This window comes from Mesoplodon densirostris, chromosome 4 (genome assembly GCF_025265405.1).
Source record: "Mesoplodon densirostris isolate mMesDen1 chromosome 4, mMesDen1 primary haplotype, whole genome shotgun sequence".
In the NCBI taxonomy this organism is placed as follows: Eukaryota; Metazoa; Chordata; class Mammalia; order Artiodactyla; family Ziphiidae; genus Mesoplodon; species Mesoplodon densirostris.
The window spans coordinates 113,575,944-113,597,486 of NC_082664.1; the positions used below are offsets into that span (position 1 = coordinate 113,575,944).

Genomic DNA, 21,543 nt, shown 5'->3' on the forward strand with positions numbered 1-21,543 from the left:
ATGCCAGCACATCACGAACAGGACGCATTCTTGGGAAGACGTGGCCAGCTCCTGCAACCCAATCATGACAGCCCATCCCACGACATCACACCGGACATGTCCTCATGATGCCTTGCCATCTTCTGCAGGCCAGCAGCCACCACGCAGGCTTCAATGCAGCACTCGGTCCTAACCCCACTCCACGATGACCCACTTAGTGCCAAAACTCTGTCGGGATCTGCAGTGGAGTAGCCGACATGGGCAATACCTAGCCCTAATCCATCAGCTCCCTTCCGTTGAAGACCAACCGCAGCCCACACCCACCCACTGCTCCATCCCCACCGGGCACTAAAGAACTTCAGCGCGCCAAAACAAATGACAGGGAGGGACACAGGCCTGGCCTGAGGCTCCAGACTCCAACCAGGGATGCTTCCTCATTTTGGCTTCCAGAAATAGCCCCCGAAGCTGCATGGACAAACGTGATCCTGGCCAAAGCACACCTTTCCAAGCTGCAAGCTTACTGGGCCTACACCGGCACGCACTCCGACTCTCAAGAGCAGCAGGAGAGACTTCCCCTTCGCATGCCCTCAACGGTCTTTCAGCAGGGACCTAATGTGCGTAGATGACCCAGCTTATGGGCAGACACAGTGGACCCCCAGATAGGAGCACCTCGAATTCTGGAACCCTGGTGTGTGTTTGCATGCAGGTCAGAAGGGGACGCTGGCCCTCACTCCTCACTCTCCCCTACCCCCGAGAGATGAAACGTGCTGGACCTCAGATTCGATGAGGAGACGGTAGAGTGTTCTCACTCATTTTGTTCAGATTTTCCAAGGAATGCATACAAGGGTGTCACCATCGATCCAAGCACAGGCTGGGACGCTGCAGAACACAACCGGGCATGCCGTGGGGGTCTGAAGAGGAGAGATGACCTCGGAGTACTCCAAAACGCTGGGGAATCCACAGCCCTCAGGCCACTCAGAAAGAGCAACAGTCAATCCACTCTTGCAGCCATTTGGACCGTCTGAGGAAAACCTCATATCCAATGGCACATCATAGGGTGGGTGAAAGCCTACCTTCCTGAGTTAGCCAGAGCCACGCGTAGCAACATGCCCCCGTGTCATTTTTCCACTTTTCCTTAGCACCTGCAGTCATCAGCCAATGCGTAGGTCTTCTTCTCTTTGCCGACGGCCAGCCTTGTCCAGCATCTGCACCTGAGAACTGGACATAAATCAGGTATGCTTCAGAATTGGACCGGTGTACTCAGAGATCATGATTCATGAGAATTTTTACCTGGGCTTGAGCTCGGACCCTGCCTCCCAAGGACGTCTACCTTTACAGAGAACTCAATGTTTGTCTGACAGCACGACTGCAGTAAGTAAGGCGTGTACATTGGCCAGTACGTGAGAGGGTATATTTTTGTTTTCACGCATGTGCGCGTGTGTGACTGTTACTGCACACGACGACGTGCTTGTGGGCTTCTTTGTGTGCCTCTGAATCCGCATCTTGCTCTCTGTGTGTCCCTGTGGCCCTCTCCTGAGACCTCGAACCATAAAAGCCAGAGTTTATACACAGCGTCCTGGATTTGGACCCCCCACTGAATGGAGAAAGACGTCTTCAAGCTTCAACAGACTGAATGTGAACTTTGAAACCCAGGGGGGTTTCAAATGGGCCAAGGACTTCAACTATTCCACAGCCAAGCCTTCTGACCAACGCACAAACACCTGACGAGACCTGCTTTCCAACCGTGGGTGTAACATATAGATGGACCCAGAAATCCTGCAACCTAGTAGAATATGTAATGTGCACTTGGGGGCACTCCCATCATTTTTAGGAGCAAGGAAACCTCCTATGGGCGGGCCGACCTGCGACTGGCTACAGGCAAGATGCAGCCCGGCACCTCTCAAGGGGCTAACGAAATTCGGCCCAACTGCCAATTGTTGCCAACTATGCCTAATCACTTTGCGAGGACCCATGGGAATGCCCACCACAGGAAGTGGTGGGCTTCAGTAACCAACACCCACGTTCAAACCCCACTGCGGAAACTAGGCTAGCTTCCCAGGCACGTGTTGCCAGCATCCAGCCACCAGGTTTGGCGGCCCTGAACCCGGAGGAAACACTCAAATTCTTGACAGTGTTGTCCTAGGTGCCCTCCTCCTGCCCACCGGGTAAGACGAACCTACTGGAAGCCACAGACATCATTTAAACTCGGGGTCACTGTATACCAGGGATGGCAGAGCGCAAACACGACTGCTTTGATGACACTGACCATACCCCATGCATCCTGGCACTTCTTCACTGACAGAGTGACACTACCGAGAACCTCACAGAGATCAAAGGCACTCTCCCCGAGGACCACAGACCGATTTCCAATGGAAGAACTCTGCTTCGCGAGGGGACCTGCAAGCTTCAAAGGGCACAGTGGCTGTCCACGGCAGTGCACCTGGCATCGGAACACTGAACGCATCTCTGCTCCGCCAACGGACTGCTCCAGATAAACCACTAGCTATCCAAAACTCCTGCGTGCCACAAGGGCTGGCCGCATCATGCCCTCTCGGAGAAACACTTTCGCTTTGCACATTCCCAAACAAGGAAACAAAGTGGCCAAAGGGCATGTTCGCATAACCCAAATACCCCCAAGATGAGCGGCACAGACGCTTCAACATGTCCAACTTCTCGGCGTCCTGCAAGACACCCTTTGGGCGACATTCCTCCGGCAACGGGATCACAACTCTACGCAGGTTAAGTACGTAACCGCTTCCCCATGTACTGCCAAAGCCATCCCCTTCGTGGGCAGCTGATGCCAGCACATCACGAACAGGACGCATTCTTGGGAAGACGTGGCCAGCTCCTGCAACCCAATCATGACAGCCCATCCCACGACATCACACAGGACATGTCCTCATGATGCCTTGCCATCTTCTGCAGGCCAGCAGCCACCACGCAGTCTTCAATGCAGCACTCGGTCCTAACCCCACTCCACGATGACCCACTTAGTGCCAAAACTCTGTCAGGAGCTGCAGTGGAGTAGCCGACATGGGCAATACCTAGCCCTAATCCATCAGCTCCCTTCCGTTGAAGACCAACCCCAGCCCACACCCTCCCACTGCTCCATCCCCACCGGGCACTAAAGAACTTCAACGCGCCAAAACAAATGACAGAGAGGGACACCTGCCTGGCCTGAGGCTCCAGGCTCCAACCAGGGATGCTTCCTCATTTTGGCTTCCAGAAATAGCCCCCGAAGCTGCATGCACAAACGTGATCCTGGCCAAAGCACACCTTTCCAAGCTGCAAGGTTACTGGGCCTACACCAGCACACACTCCGACTCTGAAGACCAGCAGGAGAGCCTTCCCCCTCGCATGCCCTCAACGGTCTTTCAGCAGGGACCTAATATGCGTAGATGACCCAGCTTATGGGCAGACACAGTGGACCCCCAGAGAGGAGCACCTCGAATTCTGGAACCCTGGTGTGTGTTTGCATGCAGGTCAGAAGGGGACGCTGGCCCTCACTCCTCACTCTCCCCTACCCCCGAGAGACGAAACGTGCTGGACCTCAGATTCGATGAGGAGACGGTAGAGTGTTCTCACTCATTTTGTTCAGATTTTCCAAGGAATGCATACAAGGGTGTCACCATCGATCCAAGCACAGGCTGGGACGCTGCAGAACACAACCGGGCATGCCGTGGGGGTGTGAAGAGGAGAGATGACCTCGGAATACTCCAAAACGCTGGGGAATCCACAGCCCTCAGGCCACTCAGAAAGAGCAACAGTCAATCCACTCTTGCAGCCATTTGGACCGTCTGAGGAAAACCTCATATCCAATGGCACATCATAGGGTGCGTGAAAGCCTACCTTACTGAGTTCTGACCAACGCACAAACACCTGACGAGACCTGCTTTCCAACCGTGGGTGTAACATATAGATGGACCCAAAAATCCTGCAACCTAGTAGAATATGTAATGTGCACTTGGGGGCACTCCCATCATTTTTAGGAGCAAGGAAACCTCCTATGGGCGGGCCGACCTGCGACTGGCTACAGGCAAGATGCAGCCCGGCACCTCTCAAGGGGCTAACGAAATTCGGCCCAACTGCCAATTGATGCCAACTATGCCAAATCACTTTGCGAGGACCCATGGGAATGCCCACCACAGAAAGTGGTGGGCTTCAGTAACCAAGACCCACGTTCAAACCCCACTGCGCAAACTAGGCTAGCTTCCCACGCATGTGTTGCCAGCATCCAGCCAACAGGTTTGGCGGCCGTGAACCCGGAGGAAACACTCAAATTCTTGACAGTGTTGTCCTACGTGCCCTCCTCCTGCCCACCGGGTAAGTCGAACCTACTGGAAGCCACAGGCATCATTCAAGCACGGGGTCACTGTATACCAGGGATGGCAGACCGCAAACACGACTGCTTTGATGACACTGACCATACCCCATGCATCCTGGCACTTCTTCACTGACAGAGTGACACTACCGAGAACCTCCCAGAGATCAAAGGCACTCTCCCCGAGGACCACAGACCGATTTCCAATGGAAGAACTCTGCTTCGCGAGGGGACCTGCAAGCTTCAAAGGGCACAGTGGCTGTCCACGGCAGTGCACCTGGCATCGGAACACTGAACGCATCTCTGCTCCACCAACGGACTGCTCCAGATAAACCACTAGCTATCCAAAACTCCTGCGTGCCACAAGGGCTGGCCGCATCATGCCCTCTCGGAGAAACACTTTCGCTTTGCACATTCCCAAACAAGGAAACAAAGTGGCCAAAGGGCATGTTCGCATAACCCAAATACCCCCAAGGTGAGCGGCACAGACGCTTCAACATGTCTAACTTCTCGGCGTCCCTCAAGACACCCTTTGGGCGACATTCCTCCGGCAACGGGACCACAGCTCTACGCAGGTTAAGTACGTAACCGCATCCTCATGTACTGCCAAAGCCATCCCCTTCGTGGGCAGCTGATGCCAGCACATCACGAACAGGACGCATTCTTGGGAAGACGTGGCCAGCTCCTGCAACCCAATCATGACAGCCCATCCCACGACATCACACAGGACATGTCCTCATGATGCCTTGCCATCTTCTGCAGGCCAGCAGCCACCACGCAGGCTTCAATGCAGCATTCGGTCCTAACCCCACTCCACGATGACCCACTTAGTGCCAAAACTCTGTCGGGATCTGCAGTGGAGTAGCCGACATGGGCAATACCTAGCCCTAATCCATCAGCTCCCTTCCGTTGAAGACCAACCGCAGCCCACACCCACCCACTGCTCCATCCCCACCGGGCACTAAAGAACTTCAGCGCGCCAAAACAAATGACAGGGAGGGACACAGGCCTGGCCTGAGGATCCAGACTCCAACCAGGGATGCTTCCTCATTTTGGCTTCCAGAAATAGCCCCCGAAGCTGCATGGACAAACGTGATCCTGGCCAAAGCACACCTTTCCAAGCTGCAAGCTTACTGGGACTACACCAGCACGCACTCCGACTCTGAAGACCAGCAGGAGAGCCTTCCCCCTCGCATGCCCTCAACGGACTTTCAGCAGGGACCTAATATGCGTAGATGACCCAGCTTATGGGCAGACACATTGGACCCCCAGATAGGAGCACCTCGAATTCTGGAACCCTGGTGTGTGTTTGCATGCAGGTCAGAAGGGGACGCTGGCCCTCACTCCTCACTCTCCCCTACCCCCGAGAGACGAAACGTGCTGGACCTCAGATTCGATGAGGAGACGGTAGAGTGTTCTCACTCATTTTGTTCAGATTTTCCAAGGAATGCATACAATGGTGTCACCATCGATCCAAGCACAGGCTGGGACGCTGCAGAACACAACCGGGCATGCCCTGGGGGTGTGAAGAGGAGAGATGACCTCGGAATACTCCAAAACGCTGGGGAATCCACAGCCCTCAGGCCACTCAGAAAGAGCAACAGTCAATCCACTCTTGCAGCCATTTGGACCGTCTGAGGAAAACCTCATATCCAATGGCACATCATAGGGTGCGTGAAAGCCTACCTTACTGATTTCTGACCAACGCACAAACACCTGACGAGACCTGCTTTCCAACCGTGGGTGTAACATATAGATGGACCCAGAAATCCTGCAACCTAGTAGAATATGTAATGTGCACTTGGGGGCACTCCCATCATTTTTAGGAGCAAGGAAACCTCCTATGGGCGGGCCGACCTGCGACTGGCTACAGGCAAGATGCAGCCCGGCACCTCTCAAGGGGCTAACGAAATTCGGCCCAACTGCCAATTGATGCCAACTATGCCAAATCACTTTGCGAGGACCCATGGGAATGCCCACCACAGAAAGTGGTGGGCTTCAGTAACCAAGAACCACGTTCAAACCCCACTGCGCAAACTAGGCTAGCTTCCCAGGCATGTGTTGCCAGCATCCAGCCACCAGGTTTGGCGGCCATGAACCCGGAGGAAACACTCAAATTCTTGACAGTGTTGTCCTACGTGCCCTCCTCCTGCCCACTGGGTAAGTCGAACCTACTGGAAGCCACAGGCATCATTCAAGCACGGGGTCACTCTATACCAGGGATGGCAGACCGCAAACACGACTGCTTTGATGACACTGACCATACCCCATGCATCCTGGCACTTCTTCACTGACAGAGTGACACTACCGAGAACCTCCCAGAGATCAAAGGCACTCTCCCCGAGGACCACAGACCGATTTCCAATGGAAGAACTCTGCTTCGCGAGGGGACCTGCAAGCTTCAAAGGGCACAGTGGCTGTCCACGGCAGTGCACCTGGCATCGGAACACTGAACGCATCTCTGCTCCACCAACGGACTGCTCCAGATAAACCACTAGCTATCCAAAACTCCTGCGTGCCACAAGGGCTGGCCGCATCATGCCCTCTCGGAGAAACACTTTCGCTTTGCACATTCCCAAACAAGGAAACAAAGTGGCCAAAGGGCATGTTCGCATAACCCAAATACCCCCAAGGTGAGCGGCACAGACGCTTCAACATGTCCAACTTCTCGGCGTCCCGCAAGACACCCTTTGGGCGACATTCCTCCGGCAACGGGATCACAACTCTACGCAGGTTAAGTACGTAACCGCATCCTCATGTACTGCCAAAGCCATCCCCTTCGTGGGCAGCTGATGCCAGCACATCACGAACAGGACGCATTCTTGGGAAGACGTGGCCAGCTCCTGCAACCCAATCATGACAGCCCATCCCACGACATCACACCGGACATGTCCTCATGATGCCTTGCCATCTTCTGCAGGCCAGCAGCCACCACGCAGGCTTCAATGCAGCACTCGGTCCTAACCCCACTCCACGATGACCCACTTAGTGCCAAAACTCTGTCGGGATCTGCAGTGGAGTAGCCGACATGGGCAATACCTAGCCCTAATCCATCAGCTCCCTTCCGTTGAAGACCAACCGCAGCCCACACCCACCCACTGCTCCATCCCCACCGGGCACTAAAGAACTTCAGCGCGCCAAAACAAATGACAGGGAGGGACACAGGCCTGGCCTGAGGCTCCAGACTCCAACCAGGGATGCTTCCTCATTTTGGCTTCCAGAAATAGCCCCCGAAGCTGCATGGACAAACGTGATCCTGGCCAAAGCACACCTTTCCAAGCTGCAAGCTTACTGGGCCTACACCGGCACGCACTCCGACTCTCAAGAGCAGCAGGAGAGACTTCCCCTTCGCATGCCCTCAACGGTCTTTCAGCAGGGACCTAATGTGCGTAGATGACCCAGCTTATGGGCAGACACAGTGGACCCCCAGATAGGAGCACCTCGAATTCTGGAACCCTGGTGTGTGTTTGCATGCAGGTCAGAAGGGGACGCTGGCCCTCACTCCTCACTCTCCCCTACCCCCGAGAGATGAAACGTGCTGGACCTCAGATTCGATGAGGAGACGGTAGAGTGTTCTCACTCATTTTGTTCAGATTTTCCAAGGAATGCATACAAGGGTGTCACCATCGATCCAAGCACAGGCTGGGACGCTGCAGAACACAACCGGGCATGCCGTGGGGGTCTGAAGAGGAGAGATGACCTCGGAGTACTCCAAAACGCTGGGGAATCCACAGCCCTCAGGCCACTCAGAAAGAGCAACAGTCAATCCACTCTTGCAGCCATTTGGACCGTCTGAGGAAAACCTCATATCCAATGGCACATCATAGGGTGGGTGAAAGCCTACCTTCCTGAGTTAGCCAGAGCCACGCGTAGCAACATGCCCCCGTGTCATTTTTCCACTTTTCCTTAGCACCTGCAGTCATCAGCCAATGCGTAGGTCTTCTTCTCTTTGCCGACGGCCAGCCTTGTCCAGCATCTGCACCTGAGAACTGGACATAAATCAGGTATGCTTCAGAATTGGACCGGTGTACTCAGAGATCATGATTCATGAGAATTTTTACCTGGGCTTGAGCTCGGACCCTGCCTCCCAAGGACGTCTACCTTTACAGAGAACTCAATGTTTGTCTGACAGCACGACTGCAGTAAGTAAGGCGTGTACATTGGCCAGTACGTGAGAGGGTATATTTTTGTTTTCACGCATGTGCGCGTGTGTGACTGTTACTGCACACGACGACGTGCTTGTGGGCTTCTTTGTGTGCCTCTGAATCCGCATCTTGCTCTCTGTGTGTCCCTGTGGCCCTCTCCTGAGACCTCGAACCATAAAAGCCAGAGTTTATACACAGCGTCCTGGATTTGGACCCCCCACTGAATGGAGAAAGACGTCTTCAAGCTTCAACAGACTGAATGTGAACTTTGAAACCCAGGGGGGTTTCAAATGGGCCAAGGACTTCAACTATTCCACAGCCAAGCCTTCTGACCAACGCACAAACACCTGACGAGACCTGCTTTCCAACCGTGGGTGTAACATATAGATGGACCCAGAAATCCTGCAACCTAGTAGAATATGTAATGTGCACTTGGGGGCACTCCCATCATTTTTAGGAGCAAGGAAACCTCCTATGGGCGGGCCGACCTGCGACTGGCTACAGGCAAGATGCAGCCCGGCACCTCTCAAGGGGCTAACGAAATTCGGCCCAACTGCCAATTGTTGCCAACTATGCCTAATCACTTTGCGAGGACCCATGGGAATGCCCACCACAGGAAGTGGTGGGCTTCAGTAACCAACACCCACGTTCAAACCCCACTGCGGAAACTAGGCTAGCTTCCCAGGCACGTGTTGCCAGCATCCAGCCACCAGGTTTGGCGGCCCTGAACCCGGAGGAAACACTCAAATTCTTGACAGTGTTGTCCTAGGTGCCCTCCTCCTGCCCACCGGGTAAGACGAACCTACTGGAAGCCACAGACATCATTTAAACTCGGGGTCACTGTATACCAGGGATGGCAGAGCGCAAACACGACTGCTTTGATGACACTGACCATACCCCATGCATCCTGGCACTTCTTCACTGACAGAGTGACACTACCGAGAACCTCACAGAGATCAAAGGCACTCTCCCCGAGGACCACAGACCGATTTCCAATGGAAGAACTCTGCTTCGCGAGGGGACCTGCAAGCTTCAAAGGGCACAGTGGCTGTCCACGGCAGTGCACCTGGCATCGGAACACTGAACGCATCTCTGCTCCGCCAACGGACTGCTCCAGATAAACCACTAGCTATCCAAAACTCCTGCGTGCCACAAGGGCTGGCCGCATCATGCCCTCTCGGAGAAACACTTTCGCTTTGCACATTCCCAAACAAGGAAACAAAGTGGCCAAAGGGCATGTTCGCATAACCCAAATACCCCCAAGATGAGCGGCACAGACGCTTCAACATGTCCAACTTCTCGGCGTCCTGCAAGACACCCTTTGGGCGACATTCCTCCGGCAACGGGATCACAACTCTACGCAGGTTAAGTACGTAACCGCTTCCCCATGTACTGCCAAAGCCATCCCCTTCGTGGGCAGCTGATGCCAGCACATCACGAACAGGACGCATTCTTGGGAAGACGTGGCCAGCTCCTGCAACCCAATCATGACAGCCCATCCCACGACATCACACAGGACATGTCCTCATGATGCCTTGCCATCTTCTGCAGGCCAGCAGCCACCACGCAGTCTTCAATGCAGCACTCGGTCCTAACCCCACTCCACGATGACCCACTTAGTGCCAAAACTCTGTCAGGAGCTGCAGTGGAGTAGCCGACATGGGCAATACCTAGCCCTAATCCATCAGCTCCCTTCCGTTGAAGACCAACCCCAGCCCACACCCACCCACTGCTCCATCCCCACCGGGCACTAAAGAACTTCAACGCGCCAAAACAAATGACAGAGAGGGACACCTGCCTGGCCTGAGGCTCCAGGCTCCAACCAGGGATGCTTCCTCATTTTGGCTTCCAGAAATAGCCCCCGAAGCTGCATGCACAAACGTGATCCTGGCCAAAGCACACCTTTCCAAGCTGCAAGGTTACTGGGCCTACACCAGCACACACTCCGACTCTGAAGACCAGCAGGAGAGCCTTCCCCCTCGCATGCCCTCAACGGTCTTTCAGCAGGGACCTAATATGCGTAGATGACCCAGCTTATGGGCAGACACAGTGGACCCCCAGAGAGGAGCACCTCGAATTCTGGAACCCTGGTGTGTGTTTGCATGCAGGTCAGAAGGGGACGCTGGCCCTCACTCCTCACTCTCCCCTACCCCCGAGAGACGAAACGTGCTGGACCTCAGATTCGATGAGGAGACGGTAGAGTGTTCTCACTCATTTTGTTCAGATTTTCCAAGGAATGCATACAAGGGTGTCACCATCGATCCAAGCACAGGCTGGGACGCTGCAGAACACAACCGGGCATGCCGTGGGGGTGTGAAGAGGAGAGATGACCTCGGAATACTCCAAAACGCTGGGGAATCCACAGCCCTCAGGCCACTCAGAAAGAGCAACAGTCAATCCACTCTTGCAGCCATTTGGACCGTCTGAGGAAAACCTCATATCCAATGGCACATCATAGGGTGCGTGAAAGCCTACCTTACTGAGTTCTGACCAACGCACAAACACCTGACGAGACCTGCTTTCCAACCGTGGGTGTAACATATAGATGGACCCAAAAATCCTGCAACCTAGTAGAATATGTAATGTGCACTTGGGGGCACTCCCATCATTTTTAGGAGCAAGGAAACCTCCTATGGGCGGGCCGACCTGCGACTGGCTACAGGCAAGATGCAGCCCGGCACCTCTCAAGGGGCTAACGAAATTCGGCCCAACTGCCAATTGATGCCAACTATGCCAAATCACTTTGCGAGGACCCATGGGAATGCCCACCACAGAAAGTGGTGGGCTTCAGTAACCAAGACCCACGTTCAAATCCCACTGCGCAAACTAGGCTAGCTTCCCACGCATGTGTTGCCAGCATCCAGCCAACAGGTTTGGCGGCCGTGAACCCGGAGGAAACACTCAAATTCTTGACAGTGTTGTCCTACGTGCCCTCCTCCTGCCCACCGGGTAAGTCGAACCTACTGGAAGCCACAGGCATCATTCAAGCACGGGGTCACTGTATACCAGGGATGGCAGACCGCAAACACGACTGCTTTGATGACACTGACCATACCCCATGCATCCTGGCACTTCTTCACTGACAGAGTGACACTACCGAGAACCTCCCAGAGATCAAAGGCACTCTCCCCGAGGACCACAGACCGATTTCCAATGGAAGAACTCTGCTTCGCGAGGGGACCTGCAAGCTTCAAAGGGCACAGTGGCTGTCCACGGCAGTGCACCTGGCATCGGAACACTGAACGCATCTCTGCTCCACCAACGGACTGCTCCAGATAAACCACTAGCTATCCAAAACTCCTGCGTGCCACAAGGGCTGGCCGCATCATGCCCTCTCGGAGAAACACTTTCGCTTTGCACATTCCCAAACAAGGAAACAAAGTGGCCAAAGGGCATGTTCGCATAACCCAAATACCCCCAAGGTGAGCGGCACAGACGCTTCAACATGTCTAACTTCTCGGCGTCCCTCAAGACACCCTTTGGGCGACATTCCTCCGGCAACGGGACCACAGCTCTACGCAGGTTAAGTACGTAACCGCATCCTCATGTACTGCCAAAGCCATCCCCTTCGTGGGCAGCTGATGCCAGCACATCACGAACAGGACGCATTCTTGGGAAGACGTGGCCAGCTCCTGCAACCCAATCATGACAGCCCATCCCACGACATCACACAGGACATGTCCTCATGATGCCTTGCCATCTTCTGCAGGCCAGCAGCCACCACGCAGGCTTCAATGCAGCATTCGGTCCTAACCCCACTCCACGATGACCCACTTAGTGCCAAAACTCTGTCGGGATCTGCAGTGGAGTAGCCGACATGGGCAATACCTAGCCCTAATCCATCAGCTCCCTTCCGTTGAAGACCAACCGCAGCCCACACCCACCCACTGCTCCATCCCCACCGGGCACTAAAGAACTTCAGCGCGCCAAAACAAATGACAGGGAGGGACACAGGCCTGGCCTGAGGATCCAGACTCCAACCAGGGATGCTTCCTCATTTTGGCTTCCAGAAATAGCCCCCGAAGCTGCATGGACAAACGTGATCCTGGCCAAAGCACACCTTTCCAAGCTGCAAGCTTACTGGGACTACACCAGCACGCACTCCGACTCTGAAGACCAGCAGGAGAGCCTTCCCCCTCGCATGCCCTCAACGGACTTTCAGCAGGGACCTAATATGCGTAGATGACCCAGCTTATGGGCAGACACATTGGACCCCCAGATAGGAGCACCTCGAATTCTGGAACCCTGGTGTGTGTTTGCATGCAGGTCAGAAGGGGACGCTGGCCCTCACTCCTCACTCTCCCCTACCCCCGAGAGACGAAACGTGCTGGACCTCAGATTCGATGAGGAGACGGTAGAGTGTTCTCACTCATTTTGTTCAGATTTTCCAAGGAATGCATACAAGGGTGTCACCATCGATCCAAGCACAGGCTGGGACGCTGCAGAACACAACCGGGCATGCCGTGGGGGTGTGAAGAGGAGAGATGACCTCGGAATACTCCAAAACGCTGGGGAATCCACAGCCCTCAGGCCACTCAGAAAGAGCAACAGTCAATCCACTCTTGCAGCCATTTGGACCGTCTGAGGAAAACCTCATATCCAATGGCACATCATAGGGTGCGTGAAAGCCTACCTTACTGAGTTCTGACCAACGCACAAACACCTGACGAGACCTGCTTTCCAACCGTGGGTGTAACATATAGATGGACCCAGAAATCCTGCAACCTAGTAGAATATGTAATGTGCACTTGGGGGCACTCCCATCATTTTTAGGAGCAAGGAAACCTCCTATGGGCGGGCCGACCTGCGACTGGCTACAGGCAAGATGCAGCCCGGCACCTCTCAAGGGGCTAACGAAATTCGGCCCAACTGCCAATTGATGCCAACTATGCCAAATCACTTTGCGAGGACCCATGGGAATGCCCACCACAGAAAGTGGTGGGCTTCAGTAACCAAGACCCACGTTCAAACCCCACTGCGCAAACTAGGCTAGCTTCCCAGGCATGTGTTGCCAGCATCCAGCCACCAGGTTTGGCGGCCATGAACCCGGAGGAAACACTCAAATTCTTGACAGTGTTGTCCTACGTGCCCTCCTCCTGCCCACCGGGTAAGTCGAACCTACTGGAAGCCACAGGCATCATTCAAGCACGGGGTCACTGTATACCAGGGATGGCAGACCGCAAACACGACTGCTTTGATGACACTGACCATACCCCATGCATCCTGGCACTTCTTCACTGACAGAGTGACACTACCGAGAACCTCCCAGAGATCAAAGGCACTCTCCCCGAGGACCACAGACCGATTTCCAATGGAAGAACTCTGCTTCGCGAGGGGACCTGCAAGCTTCAAAGGGCACAGTGGCTGTCCACGGCAGTGCACCTGGCATCGGAACACTGAACGCATCTCTGCTCCACCAACGGACTGCTCCAGATAAACCACTAGCTATCCAAAACTCCTGCGTGCCACAAGGGCTGGCCGCATCATGCCCTCTCGGAGAAACACTTTCGCTTTGCACATTCCCAAACAAGGAAACAAAGTGGCCAAAGGGCATGTTCGCATAACCCAAATACCCCCAAGGTGAGCGGCACAGACGCTTCAACATGTCCAACTTCTCGGCGTCCCGCAAGACACCCTTTGGGCGACATTCCTCCGGCAACGGGATCACAACTCTACGCAGGTTAAGTACGTAACCGCATCCTCATGTACTGCCAAAGCCATCCCCTTCGTGGGCAGCTGATGCCAGCACATCACGAACAGGACGCATTCTTGGGAAGACGTGGCCAGCTCCTGCAACCCAATCATGACAGCCCATCCCACGACATCACACCGGACATGTCCTCATGATGCCTTGCCATCTTCTGCAGGCCAGCAGCCACCACGCAGGCTTCAATGCAGCACTCGGTCCTAACCCCACTCCACGATGACCCACTTAGTGCCAAAACTCTGTCGGGATCTGCAGTGGAGTAGCCGACATGGGCAATACCTAGCCCTAATCCATCAGCTCCCTTCCGTTGAAGACCAACCGCAGCCCACACCCACCCACTGCTCCATCCCCACCGGGCACTAAAGAACTTCAGCGCGCCAAAACAAATGACAGGGAGGGACACAGGCCTGGCCTGAGGCTCCAGACTCCAACCAGGGATGCTTCCTCATTTTGGCTTCCAGAAATAGCCCCCGAAGCTGCATGGACAAACGTGATCCTGGCCAAAGCACACCTTTCCAAGCTGCAAGCTTACTGGGCCTACACCGGCACGCACTCCGACTCTCAAGAGCAGCAGGAGAGACTTCCCCTTCGCATGCCCTCAACGGTCTTTCAGCAGGGACCTAATGTGCGTAGATGACCCAGCTTATGGGCAGACACAGTGGACCCCCAGATAGGAGCACCTCGAATTCTGGAACCCTGGTGTGTGTTTGCATGCAGGTCAGAAGGGGACGCTGGCCCTCACTCCTCACTCTCCCCTACCCCCGAGAGATGAAACGTGCTGGACCTCAGATTCGATGAGGAGACGGTAGAGTGTTCTCACTCATTTTGTTCAGATTTTCCAAGGAATGCATACAAGGGTGTCACCATCGATCCAAGCACAGGCTGGGACGCTGCAGAACACAACCGGGCATGCCGTGGGGGTCTGAAGAGGAGAGATGACCTCGGAGTACTCCAAAACGCTGGGGAATCCACAGCCCTCAGGCCACTCAGAAAGAGCAACAGTCAATCCACTCTTGCAGCCATTTGGACCGTCTGAGGAAAACCTCATATCCAATGGCACATCATAGGGTGGGTGAAAGCCTACCTTCCTGAGTTAGCCAGAGCCACGCGTAGCAACATGCCCCCGTGTCATTTTTCCACTTTTCCTTAGCACCTGCAGTCATCAGCCAACGCGTAGGTCTTCTTCTCTTTGCCGACGGCCAGCCTTGTCCAGCATCTGCACCTGAGAACTGGACATAAATCAGGTATGCTTCAGAATTGGACCGGTGTACTCAGAGATCATGATTCATGAGAATTTTTACCTGGGCTTGAGCTCGGACCCTGCCTCCCAAGGACGTCTACCTTTACAGAGAACTCAATGTTTGTCTGACAGCACGACTGCAGTAAGTAAGGCGTGTACATTGGCCAGTACGTGAGAGGGTATATTTTTGTTTTCACGCATGTGCGCGTGTGTGACTGTTACTGCACACGACGACGTGCTTGTGGGCTTCTTTGTGTGCCTCTGAATCCGCATCTTGCTCTCTGTGTGTCCCTGTGGCCCTCTCCTGAGACCTCGAACCATAAAAGCCAGAGTTTATACACAGCGTCCTGGATTTGGACCCCCCCCACTGATTGGAGAAAGACCTCTTCAAGCTTCAAAAGACTGAATGAGAACTTTGAAACCCAGGGGGTTTTAAAATGGGCCAAGGACTTCAACTCTTCCACAGCCAAGCCTTCTCACCAACGCACAAACACCTGACGAGACCTGCTTTCCAACCGTGGGTGTAACATATAGAAGGACCCAGAAATCCTGCAACCTTGTAGAATATGTAATGTGTACTTGGGGAGCACTCCCATCACTTTTAGGAGCAAGGAAACCTCCTATGGGCGGGCCAACCTGCGACTGGCTACAGGCAAGATGCAGCCCGGCACCTCTCAAGGGGCTAACGAAATTCGGCCCAACTGCCAATTGTTGCCAACTATGCCAAATCACTTTGCGAGGACCCATGGGAATGCCCACCACAGGAAGTGGTGGGCTTCAGTAACCAAGAACCACGTTCAAACCCCACTGCGCAAACTAGGCTAGCTTCCCAGGCACGTGTTGCCAGCATCCAGCCACCAGGTTTGGCAGCCCTGAACCCGGAGGAAACACTCAAATTCTTGACAGTGTTATCCTACGTGCCCTCCTCCTGCCCACCGGGTAAGTCGAACCTACTGGAAGCCACAGACGTCATTCAAACACGGGGTCACTGTATACAAGGGATGGCAGACTGCAAACACGACTGCTTTGATGACACTGACCATACGCCATGCATCCTGGCATTTCTTCACTGACAGAGTGACACTACCGAGAACCTCACAGAGATCAAAGGCACTCTCCCCGAGGACCACAGACCGATTTCCAATGGAAGAACTCTGCTTCGCGAGGGGACCTGCAAGCTTCAAAGGGCACAGTGGCTGTCCACGGCAGCGCACCTGGCATCAGAACACTGAACGCATCTCTGCTCCACCAACGGACTGCTCCCGATAAACCACTAGCTATCCAAAACTCCTGCGTGCCACAATGGCTGGCCACATCATGCCCTCTCGGAGAAACACTTTCGTTTTGCACATTCCCAAACAAGGAAACAAAGTGGCCAAAGGGCATGTTCGCATAAGCCAAATACCCCCAAGGTGAGCGGCACAGACGCTTCAACATGTCTAACTTCTCGGCGTCCCTCAAGACACCCTTTGGGCGATATTCCTCCGGCAACGGGACCACAGCTTTACGCAGGTTAAGTACGTAACCGCATCCTCATGTACTGCCAAAGCCATCCCCTTCGTGGGCAGCTGATGCCAGCACATCACGAACAGGACGCATTCTTGGGAAGACGTGGCCAGCTCCTGCAACCCAATCATGACAGCCCATCCCACGACATCACACAGGACATGTCCTCATGATGCCTTGCCATCTTCTGCAGGCCAGCAGCCACCACGCAGGCTTCAATGCAGCATTCGGTCCTAACCCCACTCCACGATGACCCACTTAGTGCCAAAACTCTGTCGGGATCTGCAGTGGAGTAGCCGACATGGGCAATACCTAGCCCTAATCCATCAGCTCCCTTCCGTTGAAGACCAACCGCAGCCCACACCCACCCACTGCTCCATCCCCACCGGGCACTAAAGAACTTCAGCGCGCCAAAACAAATGACAGGGAGGGACACAGGCCTGGCCTGAGGCTCCAGACTCCAACCAGGGATGCTTCCTCATTTTGGCTTCCAGAAATAGCCCCCGAAGCTGCATGGACAAACGTGATCCTGGCCAAAGCACACCTTTCCAAGCTGCAAGCTTACTGGGACTACACCAGCACGCACTCCGACTCTGAAGACCAGCAGGAGAGCCTTCCCCCTCGCATGCCCTCAACGGTCTTTCAGCAGGGACCTAATATGCGTAGATGACCCAGCTTATGGGCAGACACATTGGACCCCCAGATAGGAGCACCTCGAATTCTGGAACCCTGGTGTGTGTTTGCATGCAGGTCAGAAGGGGACGCTGGCCCTCACTCCTCACTCTCCCCTACCCCCGAGAGACGAAACGTGCTGGACCTCAGATTCGATGAGGAGACGGTAGAGTGTTCTCACTCATTTTGTTCAGATTTTCCAAGGAATGCATACAAGGGTGTCACCATCGATCCAAGCACAGGCTGGGACGCTGCAGAACACAACCGGGCATGCCGTGGGGGTGTGAAGAGGAGAGATGACCTCGGAATACTCCAAAACGCTGGGGAATCCACAGCCCTCAGGCCACTCAGAAAGAGCAACAGTCAATCCACTCTTGCAGCCATTTGGACCGTCTGAGGAAAACCTCATATCCAATGGCACATCATAGGGTGCGTGAAAGCCTACCTTACTGATTTCTGACCAACGCACAAACACCTGACGAGACCTGCTTTCCAACCGTGGGTGTAACATATAGATGGACCCAGAAATCCTGCAACCTAGTAGAATATGTAATGTGCACTTGGGGGCACTCCCATCATTTTTAGGAGCAAGGAAACCTCCTATGGGCGGGCCGACCTGCGACTGGCTACAGGCAAGATGCAGCCCGGCACCTCTCAAGGGGCTAACGAAATTCGGCCCAACTGCCAATTGATGCCAACTATGCCAAATCACTTTGCGAGGACCCATGGGAATGCCCACCACAGAAAGTGGTGGGCTTCAGTAACCAAGAACCACGTTCAAACCCCACTGCGCAAACTAGGCTAGCTTCCCAGGCATGTGTTGCCAGCATCCAGCCACCAGGTTTGGCGGCCATGAACCCGGAGGAAACACTCAAATTCTTGACAGTGTTGTCCTACGTGCCCTCCTCCTGCCCACTGGGTAAGTCGAACCTACTGGAAGCCACAGGCATCATTCAAGCACGGGGTCACTCTATACCAGGGATGGCAGACCGCAAACACGACTGCTTTGATGACACTGACCATACCCCATGCATCCTGGCACTTCTTCACTGACAGAGTGACACTACCGAGAACCTCCCAGAGATCAAAGGCACTCTCCCCGAGGACCACAGACCGATTTCCAATGGAAGAACTCTGCTTCGCGAGGGGACCTGCAAGCTTCAAAGGGCACAGTGGCTGTCCACGGCAGTGCACCTGGCATCGGAACACTGAACGCATCTCTGCTCCACCAACGGACTGCTCCAGATAAACCACTAGCTATCCAAAACTCCTGCGTGCCACAAGGGCTGGCCGCATCATGCCCTCTCGGAGAAACACTTTCGCTTTGCACATTCCCAAACAAGGAAACAAAGTGGCCAAAGGGCATGTTCGCATAACCCAAATACCCCCAAGGTGAGCGGCACAGACGCTTCAACATGTCCAACTTCTCGGCGTCCCGCAAGACACCCTTTGGGCGACATTCCTCCGGCAACGGGATCACAACTCTACGCAGGTTAAGTACGTAACCGCATCCTCATGTACTGCCAAAGCCATCCCCTTCGTGGGCAGCTGATGCCAGCACATCACGAACAGGACGCATTCTTGGGAAGACGTGGCCAGCTCCTGCAACCCAATCATGACAGCCCATCCCACGACATCACACCGGACATGTCCTCATGATGCCTTGCCATCTTCTGCAGGCCAGCAGCCACCACGCAGGCTTCAATGCAGCACTCGGTCCTAACCCCACTCCACGATGACCCACTTAGTGCCAAAACTCTGTCGGGATCTGCAGTGGAGTAGCCGACATGGGCAATACCTAGCCCTAATCCATCAGCTCCCTTCCGTTGAAGACCAACCGCAGCCCACACCCACCCACTGCTCCATCCCCACCGGGCACTAAAGAACTTCAGCGCGCCAAAACAAATGACAGGGAGGGACACAGGCCTGGCCTGAGGCTCCAGACTCCAACCAGGGATGCTTCCTCATTTTGGCTTCCAGAAATAGCCCCCGAAGCTGCATGGACAAACGTGATCCTGGCCAAAGCACACCTTTCCAAGCTGCAAGCTTACTGGGCCTACACCGGCACGCACTCCGACTCTCAAGAGCAGCAGGAGAGACTTCCCCTTCGCATGCCCTCAACGGTCTTTCAGCAGGGACCTAATGTGCGTAGATGACCCAGCTTATGGGCAGACACAGTGGACCCCCAGATAGGAGCACCTCGAATTCTGGAACCCTGGTGTGTGTTTGCATGCAGGTCAGAAGGGGACGCTGGCCCTCACTCCTCACTCTCCCCTACCCCCGAGAGATGAAACGTGCTGGACCTCAGATTCGATGAGGAGACGGTAGAGTGTTCTCACTCATTTTGTTCAGATTTTCCAAGGAATGCATACAAGGGTGTCACCATCGATCCAAGCACAGGCTGGGACGCTGCAGAACACAACCGGGCATGCCGTGGGGGTCTGAAGAGGAGAGATGACCTCGGAGTACTCCAAAACGCTGGGGAATCCACAGCCCTCAGGCCACTCAGAAAGAGCAACAGTCAATCCACTCTTGCAGCCATTTGGACCGTCTGAGGAAAACCTCATATCCAATGGCACATCATAGGGTGGGTGAAAGCCTACCTTCCTGAGTTAGCCAGAGCCACGCGTAGCAACATGCCCCCGTGTCATTTTTCCACTTTTCCTTAGCACCTGCAGTCATCAGCCAACGCGTAGGTCTTCTTCTCTTTGCCGACGGCCAGCCTTGTCCAGCATCTGCACCTGAGAACTGGACATAAATCAGGTATGCTTCAGAATTGGACCGGTGTACTCAGAGATCATGATTCATGAGAATTTTTACCTGGGCTTGAGCTCGGACCCTGCCTCCCAAGGACGTCTACCTTTACAGAGAACTCAATGTTTGTCTGACAGCACGACTGCAGTAAGTAAGGCGTGTACATTGGCCAGTACGTGAGAGGGTATATTTTTGTTTTCACGCATGTGCGCGTGTGTGACTGTTACTGCACACGACGACGTGCTTGTGGGCTTCTTTGTGTGCCTCTGAATCCGCATCTTGCTCTCTGTGTGTCCCTGTGGCCCTCTCCTGAGACCTCGAACCATAAAAGCCAGAGTTTATACACAGCGTCCTGGATTTGGACCCCCCACTGAATGGAGAAAGACGTCTTCAAGCTTCAACAGACTGAATGTGAACTTTGAAACCCAGGGGGGTTTCAAATGGGCCAAGGACTTCAACTATTCCACAGCCAAGCCTTCTGACCAACGCACAAACACCTGACGAGACCTGCTTTCCAACCGTGGGTGTAACATATAGATGGACCCAGAAATCCTGCAACCTAGTAGAATATGTAATGTGCACTTGGGGGCACTCCCATCATTTTTAGGAGCAAGGAAACCTCCTATGGGCGGGCCGACCTGCGACTGGCTACAGGCAAGATGCAGCCCGGCACCTCTCAAGGGGCTAACGAAATTCGGCCCAACTGCCAATTGTTGCCAACTATGCCTAATCACTTTGCGAGGACCCATGGGAATGCCCACCACAGGAAGTGGTGGGCTTCAGTAACCAACACCCACGTTCAAACCCCACTGCGGAAACTAGGCTAGCTTCCCAGGCACGTGTTGCCAGCATCCAGCCACCAGGTTTGGCGGCCCTGAACCCGGAGGAAACACTCAAATTCTTGACAGTGTTGTCCTAGGTGCCCTCCTCCTGCCCACCGGGTAAGACGAACCTACTGGAAGCCACAGACATCATTTAAACTCGGGGTCACTGTATACCAGGGATGGCAGACCGCAAACACGACTGCTTTGATGACACTGACCATACCCCATGCATCCTGGCACTTCTTCACTGACAGAGTGACACTACCGAGAACCTCACAGAGATCAAAGGCACTCTCCCCGAGGACCACAGACCGATTTCCAATGGAAGAACTCTGCTTCGCGAGGGGACCTGCAAGCTTCAAAGGGCACAGTGGCTGTCCACGGCAGTGCACCTG

At 54.4% G+C, this 21,543-nt stretch overlaps 9 non-coding genes across 9 annotated transcripts; all 9 read right to left on the reverse strand.

Moving 5' to 3' along the window:
• Positions 1-748: 748 nt before the first annotated feature.
• LOC132490163 (small nucleolar RNA SNORD116) lies at positions 749-841 on the reverse strand. The gene has a single exon (XR_009532522.1). It is a non-coding gene; the product is annotated as a small nucleolar RNA SNORD116 (small nucleolar RNA).
• A 2,683-nt stretch (positions 842-3,524) lies between these two features.
• LOC132490164 (small nucleolar RNA SNORD116) lies at positions 3,525-3,617 on the reverse strand. The gene has a single exon (XR_009532523.1). It is a non-coding gene; the product is annotated as a small nucleolar RNA SNORD116 (small nucleolar RNA).
• A 2,065-nt stretch (positions 3,618-5,682) lies between these two features.
• On the reverse strand, positions 5,683-5,775 carry LOC132489493 (small nucleolar RNA SNORD116). Its single transcript, XR_009531903.1, has one exon. It is a non-coding gene; the product is annotated as a small nucleolar RNA SNORD116 (small nucleolar RNA).
• Positions 5,776-7,840: 2,065 nt separating this feature from the next.
• LOC132490166 (small nucleolar RNA SNORD116) lies at positions 7,841-7,933 on the reverse strand. The gene has a single exon (XR_009532525.1). It is a non-coding gene; the product is annotated as a small nucleolar RNA SNORD116 (small nucleolar RNA).
• Positions 7,934-10,616: 2,683 nt separating this feature from the next.
• On the reverse strand, positions 10,617-10,709 carry LOC132490167 (small nucleolar RNA SNORD116). The gene has a single exon (XR_009532526.1). It is a non-coding gene; the product is annotated as a small nucleolar RNA SNORD116 (small nucleolar RNA).
• Positions 10,710-12,774: 2,065 nt separating this feature from the next.
• Positions 12,775-12,867, reverse strand: LOC132490168 (small nucleolar RNA SNORD116). The gene has a single exon (XR_009532527.1). It is a non-coding gene; the product is annotated as a small nucleolar RNA SNORD116 (small nucleolar RNA).
• Positions 12,868-14,932: 2,065 nt separating this feature from the next.
• Positions 14,933-15,025, reverse strand: LOC132490169 (small nucleolar RNA SNORD116). The gene has a single exon (XR_009532528.1). It is a non-coding gene; the product is annotated as a small nucleolar RNA SNORD116 (small nucleolar RNA).
• Positions 15,026-17,711: 2,686 nt separating this feature from the next.
• LOC132490170 (small nucleolar RNA SNORD116) lies at positions 17,712-17,804 on the reverse strand. The gene has a single exon (XR_009532529.1). It is a non-coding gene; the product is annotated as a small nucleolar RNA SNORD116 (small nucleolar RNA).
• A 2,065-nt stretch (positions 17,805-19,869) lies between these two features.
• LOC132490171 (small nucleolar RNA SNORD116) lies at positions 19,870-19,962 on the reverse strand. The gene has a single exon (XR_009532531.1). It is a non-coding gene; the product is annotated as a small nucleolar RNA SNORD116 (small nucleolar RNA).
• Positions 19,963-21,543: the final 1,581 nt, after the last annotated feature.